Source organism: Xyrauchen texanus, chromosome 47 (assembly GCF_025860055.1).
Source record: "Xyrauchen texanus isolate HMW12.3.18 chromosome 47, RBS_HiC_50CHRs, whole genome shotgun sequence".
NCBI classification, from domain to species: domain Eukaryota; kingdom Metazoa; phylum Chordata; class Actinopteri; order Cypriniformes; family Catostomidae; genus Xyrauchen; species Xyrauchen texanus.
The window spans coordinates 11,165,353-11,180,012 of NC_068322.1; the positions used below are offsets into that span (position 1 = coordinate 11,165,353).

At 39.6% G+C, this 14,660-nt stretch overlaps 1 protein-coding gene across 2 annotated transcripts in view; it reads left to right on the plus strand.

Annotated features, from left to right (window-relative positions):
- Positions 1–14,660, plus strand: part of LOC127638911 (neuronal cell adhesion molecule-like) — an 81,273-nt gene that overhangs the window by 20,493 nt on the left and 46,120 nt on the right. For both annotated transcript variants that reach the window (XM_052120664.1, XM_052120665.1), the window contains exon 3: positions 8,950–9,021. The gene's annotated coding sequence lies outside the window, so the exon portion shown is untranslated. The remainder of the gene's footprint in view (positions 1–8,949; positions 9,022–14,660) is intronic.

Here is a 14,660-nt window from a genome sequence, read left to right on the forward strand (position 1 = left end):
TCAAGATTTTGCCAGTGTTCTCTCTGCGGTCCATATTGGCATGTAAGGCGGTAGCCGGGTTCCGGATTGATTCACGAGCCTCAGGGAGCCACACTTCTCAATCAGCTGAGATACTGGCTTAACAAGAAATCTCTTCCCTCTAGTGGGGCTAATAATAGCCATCACACAAGACTTTACCGACCCTCTCCCCTCTCCTCCATCAGATGTATGGTTCCACTCAGGGTGAAATACCGCCCCATAGTTCTCCTGCTCACCCGCTCGCTTTTTTATTACCACCAGCTTGTTTTGTTTTCTTTTGAAGAATAAGTTTCTCATTAGCTTTCTCTTGCAGACTCTCCCTGTGTCAGCTTCTTTGCCTCAGTTTGTTCTTTGCATGCTCGCTCATTGTATGTAACACAAGATTAGTTTCTCTCAGGAGAGTGGGCTTAAAGGAGGGTCAGGGTCACCGGGGTGGTCCTGCCGTCGCTGGGCCTTGTTGCTATGGTTCGTATCCATGGTGATGATGGCATGGTTGGTGAGGGTATTTGAAAAAAGTTATGTGGCCGATCTGTGTTATAATAGTTTACCCCAAATTGTCCTAATTTACTCACGCTCATGTCACACTGACCTTATTAGATATGACTGAATGCTGTTTTATTGGCTGGCTTTCCCTAAGAACTGTGCCTTTATATAAACAGGCAGATCAATAATGTGGAAGGCACATATGTCAGCAGCTACTAAAATGAACTGAGAGCGCTTTCATACACAGTGCATCAGAATGAGCTAATGAAATAGAAGAAATATTGCCTTCTTACGTATGTTCAACTGAGGATGCCTCTGGTATTCTAATGGTTGATTTCTGATTTAAAATGTTACACTACTGCTTTTGATGAATATAGCTGATTCCAATAAATAGTAATGGAAAATGTGTGGAATACTACAGCCATTCAATATCCCTTTTGGCATGTGGCCTTTGCTCAAACCACATCATTAACATAAAAATCAAATAATACTCTCTTCGTGCAGAAGCCTCTGTAAGGGGCATCATACCAAAAGATTTGATATTTGTCTGTCAAAGGTAGGGCTGAAACGATTACTCAAAGTAATCGACAATGTTGACAGTAAAAAATTGTTCACAAAAATTTTTGTTGACGAATAGTCATTGGATCTCATTTAACGTAACATGAGATCACTTTAAACTCTAATGATGACACGTGAGAGCAGCACTACAGCTCACGCTTGACTGAGGAGAGGAAGAATTACACTAATCACAGACCAGATGCACTCTAAACTTTCACAGCTTCAGGTCATGTAGATCGCAAAGTATGAGAGAATTATAATGCAAAAATACAAAAGCTGCCGCTCCACTTTGACAAGCATCTAAATGAAGATGAATTTAATGTGTTATAGCTTTAATAAAGTTCAAATAATACGGAAGCAGAACATGAATATAACTTTTATCTCCAAAACTGGCATTTCTCTGTGCGGTCAGCGCCTCTTCCATGAGTTGCTTGAATGTCACGATCTAAGGGGGAGAGACTGAAACTGTACCCGGGGATGCTTGTCTCTCATGTGTGCACACTTAATGCAACTAGATTATAACATGATGGCTCACGACTTATTGAATCATAATATATGTGTCACTATGCATTTCTTATCGTGAAGAAAACTGTTAATATTCAAAAAGCGAGAGGTTTTTTTTGTGAGTTAAAGATGGATTGAAGTGAACAGAAAGGCGAGAGATGTAGTCTTCACTCCATTATATACTGCAACAAAATGTGTTTTTTGTTTTGGCTTGTTTTCCAATATAAATATCTATATATCTGAGAATGTTGAATATTGTCATGTTCATTGTTGTCCTTTGTTCTTTTGTGTACTTTTATTTTGAAATTCCTGTTCTGTTCCTAGCCTTGTCACATCCTGTTTTCCCTCCATGTTTGGTATCTGGTTTTTATTGGTTCATTGTTTGATTACTTTGATTCAGTTCTTGTTTGTCATTGGTTTTAGTTAATTATCTTGTTATCCTGTTTCAGAGTTCTGTTTGTTGATTGGCCTTGTTACACTTGTCCTTGTGTATTTAAACCCTGTTAATTCCTCCATTCCCTTGTCGGTCGTTGAATGTTTGCACTTCACGTGTATGTGTTAGTTCCTTGTTTCCTGCCCTGTTTCCTACTTTCACTTACTCGTTCGAGGTTCCTGTGCCCTTCGTAGATGTTTCCATGTTCTGTCAAGGTTTAGTCTCTGTTTTCCCATCGTGGATGTTTCCTTTGTTCCTGTGTTTTGTATTATTTTTAGTTTTAGTTGTTGCAATAAAAGTTCCGCGTTTGGATCCACACCTCCCGTTTGCCTCTGTCTCTATTCAGTAACAAATATATTATTAAAAATACAAATATTTGAAAATATATAAAAATCCTTTAAAAAAAAAGATGCATTCAATTGAGAAGCAGCATATAAGATATTTAGACTTGCTTTTAGAGAATAGATCTTGAATATGAGTATATTTTGTCTTTACTGCACTCGCAGAATTATAACCAAGTGAAAAAATACACTTATATTTAAGACACATTGTCTTAAAGCAAGTCTAAATATCTTATATGTTGCTTCTCAATTAAATGTTTTTATAAAATTTTACAGTGAATTTCTTTACTGAATTATACTTAATAAAAAGTATTTTTTCCTTTAATTCAGTGAATGTTCTATGACATTATATTATATAATTATATGAACTACATGGAATATTTGTTTTGTACTTAAAACTAATGTATCACACCTTTGGGCCATTTATTAAGAACATGTGAAGGCAAAAGAAATGTTGACAGGATTAAAATATATGGGTCACTGACAAATGTGGTTGTCCGAAGTGTTAAAAATAAGAATTAAAAAAAAATCTAGTTTAAAACACTTGTGTCAAGTTCTTAGAATTGTAATCTGTGTTCGATTAGTTTTCATAATTTGTTTTAAATATTTATAGCTTTTTGTACTAATAAAATAGTGGTAACTCTTTACAATAAGGTTCCATGTTTTAACATTAGTTAAAACAATTAGTTAACATGAACTACCAATGAACAATAATTTTACAGCATTTATTAATCTTAATGTTCATTTCAAAATATACTAACATATTTTAAAATCAAAAGTTGTGTTTTGTTTAAATAAGTTAAGGCACTATGAACTAAACATGAACCAACAATGAATAATTGTATTTTTTGTTCACTAACATTAACAAAGAATAATAAATGCTGTAAAAGTATATTATTCATTGTTTGTTCCTGATACATAATGCATTAACTAATTTCAATGAGTGGAACCTTATTGTAAAGTGTTACCAAAATATTGAATAAATATAAAAAACTTTCCTTGAACATTGAATACATGAGAGTATAAACAACTTAATCATTGTGACAATGTCCTTTTATCCCTCTCCACTCTCACTGCAAGCACAAAAGTAATGTTTGAGGTAATTTCCCACAGGTGTCAATCCTTACTGGCATGTCTCTCCTGGCCTCTCTCTGCAAACGTTGATCTGCCCCATCACCACAATCATGCATATTTTAAAAAAAATGTCAAGCAAGTAAAAATAATCTTTTTTAATCATTACATTTTTTATGAATGTAATTTTTATTGAGAAAATAATATCCAGATGATTTTTCTGGGTTACACCACTTGACCTGTAGAAAATGTGCCTTTTCACAAAAATGTCAAAATATTAGATATTTTTTAAAACTTCACACACAGTCATGAGGATCTCCTCTGAATTTTATCAACATATATAACAAAATGACAACATGCCTTATGAGTTGGTTACGCCAAATTACTTGACTTTTAAAATATAAACCATATATTTTAAAACACAATTGTTTCACGCCTTCTTCAAGAACTAAAACTAAAAGATACATTTTTATTTTATTTTTTTAAGAATTTCAGCTGTTAATGAGATTTTGACCTTTGTGGTGTAACGTCTGTGGCCAGTTGCACCACATGACATTTTTTACTTTAAGCCCCAGAAAAAATATAAAAATGACTTTAAACTCAGAAACTGAAAATACGTTCATCATAGAAAAGGTGTATTCATGTAATGGTTTTGTGTGAATTATAATTTTTTTTTTTATGTATGTATTTTTGAATAGTTATTAGGGAAAAAACTCAGTGTCCCATCACTGACCAATACTTTACATTATACATTCATATCAACATAACCTGAAATCTTAATGTTTTGTTAAAAAATAATAATAATAAATGTAATTGACATTTTGTAAATGTCAACGACCCATTTGTAAAAAAATATAAAAAATAAAACATTTATAATATATATCAAATGTATGGTCCTACACAAGATCAAATGGATTATAAACTGCAAACTAAAAAGAAACAAGATCTTTTGTTTCCTTGTTAGTGCAGTTGGAAGTCTGGTGGGGTTATGTCCTGCTATTATTGCTAGTGTGGATAACTATGTCCTCAAAGCTGAAGTGGAAATGACACAGAGTTCAGTGGCAACTCTTATCTATGCTGAAAGCCCAGCTGGTGTGTGCCAAATCTACTGTGTGAAAAGGCCTCTCCATGCCCTTTTGTGCAGCTCTCCAGCACTCACTCAGTTCAGGCATTTGTGTGTGTTGGGGACCCCAGTCTGACGGATGTTAACACTCAGACAGAGTAAATTAAAGCTGAGAGCTGGGGAAAGTAATCAGAACTTTTCTTTCTGTTCATATATACTCTAGACTGTATCTACATGGGGTCTAGCTCAATATGCTACTCTAAAACACCACATTCTGTTAAAATACAGCCCCTCATTGTAGGATATGGGTATTCAAATAGCTTATTTTTAAGTCACTGAGATTTGATCTCACATGGTTACAAAAATATACAATATAGAGACGCAAAGGAACATATCTGGCATTTGTTACATACATTGTTTACATTTTCATTTTACATTTACATTTCCAATGACGCTCAAGTCATTGTACAATATACAATACACACTGTAACCACACATCAATTGCATTCTTTATTAATGCACGCAAGTTACTTGGCAACCATTAACAACCCTCAGTAATACTAATGAACTATAATATTTGGCTGACTAATTATTTATTCTGATCATTATTAATAATTGATTTAACACTTTACTGAACAATGGTATCTTTAAACATAGTGCTATTACTGCTATTGTCATGCCTAAGAACACTCTTCACACGTGGTAAAATCACCTCTTGTGACTTATTGCATAAATTGAGATATTGTCAATGGAGATTGCTTAGTTTTTCTCAAAGAAATGTTATGGATTCATTTGCTGACCCCAGACGTTTCTGAAACATTTAATTTGCTTACAAAGAGGATATCAATTTTATGCCTCAATTTGAAGACAGCATATGGTAAAATGACTGGGGTTTACAACTGCCAATGTCATTTAATCTCAGTAAACAAATGTTCTGAACATTTCAAATTACCTTTATATTATGTTAGAATGACTCACTATGTCAGTATTGAAAGCACTTTTATATACACAGAGGGTTATACGTGCCTGCATTGCCTAGCTACATTAGGAGACATTGATTAAAACAACTGGTTGCCATAGAGCTCTTTTATTAGAGACAGGAGGGAGATTAATAACAAGTCTAAATCTATTTACCCATTATTGATATGCCTAGTCAAACTGTTCTCAGATGATCTTGTGCTTTGTGTTGTAATGGTTTAGGTTTGGAAAAGCTGATCTCAGATATTCATAAATGGGCTGAATCTCGCTCTACAGACTCCTTAGACTCACTTAAGTGATTGAGGCTATTGTCAGTTAAGTGGTGAGGCTCTGCACAGATTTTGTTTTTAATCATTATTTCACACTTCTTGAGGTTAATTGAAATCTCTAGCACATTAAACGAGTTCCTGAAGCAAATGTTGAAGCAAACACTTTACATAACAAATGGACCTGCAAGATGAGCATGCACTGTAAAAAAATATTTTCTTAAGCAATATTGTTGTCCCGTGTTCCAGTAAAAATATCTAAACATCCTGAAAAATGAAACAATCTAGAATGAGGGCAGAATGTGTCACCATTAGCCTCAGTCACCTTTTTCGTTCATTGTATGAAAAAAAGATGCAATTAAAGTTAATGGTGACTGAAACTAACATCATACGGGTTTGGAACAACATGAGGGGTGAGTAAATGATGACTGATCCCTTGGGTGAACTATCCCTTTGGTCTTATGCCTTTTATTCAAGATGTCATTTTACACAGTTCTGCTTCATGAGTAAATGTATTTTATTTCAAGATTTGTTTTTAGATAGTTTTACTGGAAAACGAGGCAAAAATATGGATTATTTATTTATTTTACTGAGTAAACATGATTGATAACTTTGACACTTCTATGTATAAATATCACTTGACCTGCTACATCTCTCTTTCTCTCCATCTCTTTCTCTCTCCCTCAGTCTCTTTACAGATGCTTTTGGTTTGCACCAGGAAATGTGTTAACCCCCTTTGTATGGTGACAAAGGGGTGTGTCTAAATCTCACAGAGTTTTAGGAGGCAGGGAAAGGGGTGTGAGTGCCAAGGAGGGACGCGGCACCGTCTGTGTTTATGTGTGTCTGAGTATGTGTGTGTGTGTGTGTGTGTGTGTGTGTGTGTGTGTGTGTGTGTGTGTGTGTGTGTGTGTGTGTGTGTGTGTGTGTGTGTGTGTGAGGCAGCTGCCTGTCAGAGCATTCACTGGCCACACACGGTACAGGAGACAGAGAGAATGGTTAGCAAGATACACATTTAAAACACCGCTCAGGAAAGTACTGCTATAGACTCACCATATACTCAAGGTAACAATCCTCTGGCTGCTTGTAATAACACAGTTTTTATTCCAGGAGCCTTTGTTTCTGTGTGCGATGTGATTTTTTCTAATGTTTTGTTGATTTGTTCTGTGTGATTTGGTCATGAGAGTTTTGGTTGAGTTTTTTGGTGATTTCCTCAACATTTGCAGTTCTCACACCCTGTGGGTCAAACTTCCACCTCCAGGGTGATATATTTCCTTTCACCTCATTGACTCAGTTACTGAAACTGCCGTTCTAGAAAACAAGAACAAGCAGCATTTTGTCTATTGCATGGTACACACCTGGTATCACCTTTCCCGCGAAAACCAGTCAGATTTGTCTCTGTGTGTTTGCTGATTTGTTTATTCTTGTGAGTCATGTGTGTGCTGATGGGACTGAACTCTCAGTCCCATCAACACACACGACTCATAAAACAAAGGTTTTATTGCAGTGTGTAAGCATTTGACATGAGAGATCTGTTTTATCTGACTGTCTGGTAGGTTTAGTATGTAATATATATATATATATATATATGTATGTATGTATGTGTGTGTGTGTGTTTTGTACTGTATACATTATCAATTAATAACATCCATATATTGTATGTATGCAGTACAGACTGTATATAGTTTTTTACAACATATTATTGTACTATTGTACTATTATTGTATCTATATAAGCATGGATGGATGGATAAATGTACGGACGGATGGAAGGACGGACAGGTAGATAGATGGATAGATAGATGGATAGATAGATGGATGGATTCATGGATGGATTGATGGATGGATGTTATATTATATTATATTTCATTAAACGTACTATAATACAGGACAGAAAGACAGACAGACAGACAGACAGATAGACAGATAGATAGATAGATAGATAGATAGATAGATAGATAGATAGATAGATAGATAGATAGATAGATAGATAGATAGATAGATAGATAGATAGATAGATAGATGGATGGATGGATGGATGGATTCAAGGATGGATTCAAGGATGGATTGATGGATGGATGTTATATTATATTATATTTCATTAAACATACTATCAGACAGACAGACAGACAGACAGACAGATAGATAGATAGATAGATAGATAGATAGATAGATAGATAGATAGATAATTCTTCTTGATGTTGATGCAAATGATGATGAAGCATTTTTAAGTCTGCCTCTAAACATTAGCTACAGTGCCCTTAGATCCCCCTCCATCTCTCTTTATTGTGCCGGCATGTGGCCTGTCTCCATGACAACACTTCAGGACAGGTCTGAGAGGTGGGAGGTAGTTAGTGTGATTTTTTCTCTGTTTTATTGCCTGTTTCTCTCTCTCTTTGTGTATGTCTCTCTCTCTGACTCTCTCTTTCTCTCTGTGAGACAGCAGCTGTTTGTGACAGCTTCTTGAGGTTCTGGAGATTTCCTCAGTTTGCTTTAAAATCAGAAAACAATAATGTAAAGCAGTGCGGTTCTTCCTCGATGCATCTTTGTGCTCCCTCACTCCATCTCCATTCAAAAGCTCTGTGGGTGGGTGCGTGGGGGGAGGTGGGGGCTGTGTCAGTGGCGGTGTTTCTGTTAATGTAAAATTAATGCATGTGTCTCGAGGGAGAGCACTAATGTATGTATGACCATGAACCAGCATGTGTGATGTAGAGGTTCCGGGGGTGGGGGGGATCTTTGTCATTCTGTTGATTTACAGTAAGACATGTCTTTGTGTTTGCACTGAGGCCATGCTTTTTAGAAATCCCATTGGACCATAGAATAATAAATCTTTTGTGTTTGTATTAGATATTATAGCAAGGTGATGGTCAGCACAAGTTCTGCCTTTTTGTTGCATCTTTGATCCAATTCAAGAGTCTTATGTCCTGCAAACTACAGAGACTCATCCAGTCTTTTCACCCTTATGTTGTTCCAAAACCATATGACTTGGCTTATTCTGTAAAACTTAATAGCCTATGTGTTAGGCAGAATGTTAGGGACTGACAGACTTATTTTAGCCTGATCAGACCCTTAGGAAATAATTTCATTGGTGTAAAGTAATGTAGTCAGGTTTATTGAGTCATTAAACTTGGTTATTTAAATAATATGAAGATAATTTTTCAGGTTAATTGAAAAACATTTTAGAGCAGTTTGTCATATCAGAGTTCCCCATTTAATTGCGCCATTGTTTTCTTTACAGTGTCCACACCCCTCTGAGCTGCTGACGTCTGGTTCAAACGAGAGGATTCACTCTCTGATACAGTCTAAGCAGGTAAAATGTGGCTCACGGCATGCTGCTTTTCTGTTTGTACTGAATGCAATTTGTTCCATTTTCAGTGAGTTTGTGATGCAATGACAGATCTTTAGAAAAACACACAAAAGAAGATTATTTGAAAATTAAAAAGTATAAATGTTTTGTTCTCAGTATATACTGAAACATTAATGCTGTTACTGAAATAGAAAGAAATAAGCATTTTATGGCTGATTTCACCCACCACCCCCCACTACACACACACTCACACACAAATTAAGGATCATCATTAATCGCAGAGGCTTTGATAACACTGCTGTCTGTTGACAGTTTGTTATCATGTAGAAGGCAGTGAAATGTGTCTGGTCTCCCCCATACAGATGGTCTGGGTTGCTTGTGCGGTTGTGTTCACCATCTTTGATCATTTATTCAGTATGTCTTTTATACGAGCAGTCTACACCCTTTTTCCGCCCAAGGACACCTTGGTGGGAATAGATTAGAGATGGAGTAGAGACCCCCTGTTTCTTTTTTTATTATATACATTTTGTGTAAAATTGAGTTACATTTTAAGCCAGTAATAACATATGTATAGTACCATAATACTGTATTTACAACTTTGATATGATGCTTACTTGCAAAACCATTATGAGTAATCATATACTTGTACACTGCACTCTTTTTCTATGCACCTGAGGTATATTTAGGGGTCGTTTACACAACATAATTTTCAACTAAAACCGGAAAACTTTTTTTATGCGTTTTGGCTGTTCGTAAACACGACAATGGTGTTTTAGGGCCTGAAAACACAAACTTTTGAAAACGGGTTTCAAAGTGCAAGATTTTGAATATGATGCCATTATCGTCTATATTGTATAAACAAACAAAAATGCAAATTTGTGAAATTGCACGCGCATTACTTCTTCAGTCTATAGGCATGAACTTCAAGAACATCGTCCTTACTTCCAGGGCAAACAGACCAACATGAGATCACCAGTTAAAAAGTAAACAAGGTTGCATGCTTTATAGTCAGGGTCACTTGTAGTAATAAAGCAGCCTCATCGTCCATCCAGACAAAATTGCTAGATGCTTTCACAATCTTCATTGTTTGTATTCATCGCTCTGTGGAAAAATGCTTATGTGCGCAGGCGTGTAGTGTTTCTTTACAAAGTGACATCGCCAACTACTGGCCTGGCAATACAGCTTTTTTTGTAATTTTGTGGATCCGTGTGAACGGGTATCGTTTTGACAACTTTGTCGTCTGTACATGAAACTTTAATAAAATGCAAATGAAAAACATTTCTGTTTTTAGTACATAATTGTCATGTAAACGTACCCTTAGATGCATCCCAGCAGCTGCAACAAATCTAAAATGCACTAAAACATACAGTACATACATAGTACAATCAAATTTAGACACTGCAGGGAAAAACTTAAAACTGTTGATGAGTAAATGTGCTGAATGTGCAGCTGAACTGGTAAATGCTGTGTCATCCAAAGTGAGCAGATTCTGTCTTTGAGGACACACACTGGCTCTCAGCAGTGTTAGTCAACAAGTGAGTCACCTACCGAAGCCAAAGGAATCAATAAAGTCTTATATCATCTTATCTGATTTCATGCAGGGAAATTGCCTTTAGATTATTACTGTATATTATCAGTAAAGACAGCTTTATCTGAGACACAAATGTATCTGCTTTTATAAGTCATGATACTATCATTAAAACTAGGCCTATGTATAAAAGATTTAACTTGAACTGATTGGCCTTGAATGTGATTCTTCCCTAATGATGAACCCTGCTGTGTTTTACTTACTGAGAACGTCTGGCCCCATTAGAGAGAGATACAGATGGCATGCTCCAGAGCTTAGCTGTCTTTGGTAGGAAACACAGATAGACGGTCATCTCTTGCCATGTGCATTGCCATTATTGCTGATGTGAAGTTGTTTTTTGATATTTGTGAGATAGAGTCTAATTTCTGGCTGAAAGGAATGTTCAAAACCTGTATGAATTTCTTTCCTCTGTGGAACACACAATGGGATATTTGCAGAATGTTCACACTGGTCTTTACCATACAATGAAAGTGAAAGGCAATGGGTGCTCTAAAGCTCCCAAAAGTAATTAAAGGCACCATAAAGTATCATAAAAATAGTCCTGCTATTATATCCTGCATCTGTATTCCACAGAAGAGAGAATCTCTGGTTTGTAGTTATGACAATATATATTTTGGGCAAACTATTCCTTTAATTGCACCTACTAATTTCCTGCATTATGGAAGTCGGATGCTGCCAGGGATGACGGAAATAAACAAAGATAATTCCCACTTTATAATTGTCTTTTTTTTTATTCTGAGTTAATTCTAGAGACCGTTGTGTGTGAAAATCCAAGGAGATCAGCAGTTACAGAAATACTCAAACCAGCCTGTCTGACTCCAACAATCATGCATGTGATTATCTAATCAGCCAATTGTGTGACTGCAGTGCATAAAATCATGCAGATAAAGGACAGGAGCTTCAGTTAATTTTCACATTAACCATCAGAATGGGGGAAAAAATGTGATCTCAGTGATTTTGACCGTGGCATGATTGTTGGTACCAGACGGGCTGGTTTGAGTATTTCTGTAACTGCTGATCTGTGATCTACTGGGATTTTCACACACAACAGTCTCTAGACTGTTTTACTCAGAATGGTGCCAAAAACAAAAAACATCCAGTGAGCAGCAGTTCTGTTGATGGAAATGCCTTGTTGATGAGAGAGGTCAACAGAGAATGGCCAGACTGGTTCGAACTGACAAAGTCTATGGTAACTCAGAAAACCACTCTGAACAATTGTGGTGAGAAGAATATAATCTCAGAATGTTATTCTGAGATGCGGGTAGGTGTTGTTTTTGTGGCACGAGGGGGACCTACATAATGTTAGGCAGGTGGTTTCAATGTTGTGGCTGATTAGCGTATACTTGGGAAAAGGGCTGCAAGAATGATATTAGACTTATGACTTGCAGCCTTCAGGAACCATTGAATAATTTCTGGACATTCCTGGCTGCTTTTTATATAATTCATACACATTGGTAGTTTCTGAGAGCTTGATGCAGGTCTCCTAGCATCTGCCTTTTTGAAACACAACTTAATTTCATCTTCATGATAACCCAGAAAATAGTTGTAAATATAGACTAAAAGATTAGACAAAGGTAGAAAGTGTGTAGTTCCCTTATTGAGAATGTGCCCACTATTTAAACCAGATATTAACGTCTAGGTTACGTATGTAACCTCCGTTCCCTGATGGAGGGAACGAGACGTTGTGTCAGAGAAGCGACACTAGTGGTCTCTCTTGAGTGCCGATATTCACCTCTGGACTATGAAAAAAGGCCAATGAGAGTTGGCAACCAGTATTTGCATGTCCCGCCCCCGGACATACGGGTATTTAAGCGGCGCAAATACGGGAGTTCAGTCAGGATTTTTCTGAGGAGCCGGAAATGGTCCGGCCACAACAGTGGCTCGGCTCAGCGACATGGCAGGGGAGACACAACGCCTCGTTCCTCCATCAGGGAACGGAGGTTACATACGTAACCTAGACGTTCCCCTTCTGTCGCTCTCTCCACGTTGTGTCAGAGAAGCGACACTAGGGGTCCACTTATAAAAGCGCCATGCGCTGAGCCGTGTACGTGAACTGCTGATACAGGAGCGAGCAGGTATTCTCACGTGCAGGACGACCAACTGTATCAGGCTGCACGTACCCTTCCCCAATGCCCCATTTAAGCCATCAGGATTCCTTATCGTTACCCTGGAGGGGAACAAGGTGCTGGCCGCCAACCTGGGAACGGGCCAAGCCTGGCTGGGCCTCTTTTCTCTCTATGTTTCTCGCATAGAGCAACTTAGGCAGGGGCCCTTACACGCATTGAGGGAAGGGGGTCTTAGCCCTTATTCAGGAAGGAGAAGACCCTGCGGAGGCCACGCCTACCCGAGAGGGGAGGCAAGTTTAAGTGGCAAAACCATCAGAGGCCTTCTTAGGGCCTATGTGGAAAAGTCGGTGCGGTGGTGGATCCAGCCTATAGAGGGGGGAACATACAGCATGGCAGCCGAGGCAGCCATGACTGCCTAAGGGAAACACAGGAGTCAGCTCGCCAGAGGGGACAGAACCATGGTGTTACACACAGGGGGAGTCAGAAGGAGACCTTACCTGTGGAGCACCTATACCAGTACAGGGTAGCTTACGGTACCCGCAGTGGCTTGGGTCAGCGAGTTCCTCCGCTGAACTGCGACCCACGAGGGCTAGGGAGGAATCGACCAGTGTCCCAAACCTGAGATCTCCTGGGAATGAAGGCGACTGTTTCCCTGGTTAGGGGAAGGGCGCTAGGTGCAAGCGATTCACCTGGTCAGATCGTGGGCGTGCCACCGAAGTTCTCACGGGTTCGGTACCTGAGAGAACACGGGACGATACTGACTCAACTCAGAGATTGTAGAATCTCGCAAAAGTGTTAGGTGTTGCCCAGCCCGCTGCTCTACAAATGTCTGCTAGGGCAGTGCCCCTAGCCAGTGCCCATGAGGACGCAACACTCCTGGTGAAGTGAGCTCGGACCCGCAAGGGGGGGGCACGGCCTGGGTGTGATAAGCCAGGGAAATGGCGTCGACAACCCAGTGGGCGAGTCTCTGCTTGGAGACAGCATTCCCTTTCTGCTGTCCCCCAAAGCAGACGAAGAGCTGCTCAGAGAGTCTGGTGCTCTGTGTGCGGTCCAGATAAATACGTAAAGCACGTACTGGACACAGCAGTGAAAGGGCTGGGTCTGCCTCCTCCCGGGGCAGCGCTTGCAGGTTCACTACCTGATCCCTGAAGAGCGTGGTAGGAACCTTGGGCACATAGCCCGGTCGCGGTCTTAGGATCACGAAAGTATCTGCCGGACCGAACTCCAGGCAAGCGTCGCTAACAGAGAACGCATGCAGGTCCCCGACCCTCTTGATGGAAGCGAGCGCGATCAGCAGGGCAGTCTTGAGAGAGAGGGCCCTGAGTCCAGCTGAGTCAAGTGGCTCGAAGGGGGGTCTCTGGAGGCCCGTAAGGACGACCGAGAGATCCCAGGAGGGGAACAGGTTAGGCCGAGAGGGAGTTATCCTCCGGGCACCTTTTAGGAACCTGACGATTAAGTCGTGCTTACCAAGAGACTTGCCGTCTACTGTGTCGTGGTGGGCCGCGATAGCGGCGACATACACCTTGAGGGTGGAGGGGGACAGCCTCCTCTCCAGCCTCTCCTGAAGAAACACGAGCACTGACCTAACTGCGCACTTCTGCGGGTCTTCGGCTCGGGAAGAACACCAGTCCGCGAACAGACGCCACTTTAGAGCGTAGAGATGCCTGGTAGAGGGGGCTCTGGCTTGATTGATTGTATCTATGACGGTCGGTGGTAGGCCTGCTAGATCTTCCGCATCCCGTCCAAGGGCCAGACGTGGAGGTTCCAGAGGTCTGGGTGTGGGTGCCAGAGCATGCCCCGTCCCTGAGAAAGAAGGTCCTTCCTCAGGGGAATCCTCCAGGGAGGGGCTGTCGTGAGGAGCGTGAGGTCCGAAAACCAAGTCCGGGTAGGCCAGTAAGGGGCTACCAGAATGACTTTCTCCTCGTCCTCCCTGACCTTGCATAGCACCTGTGCAAGAAGGCTCACTGGGGGGAATGCATACTTGCGCA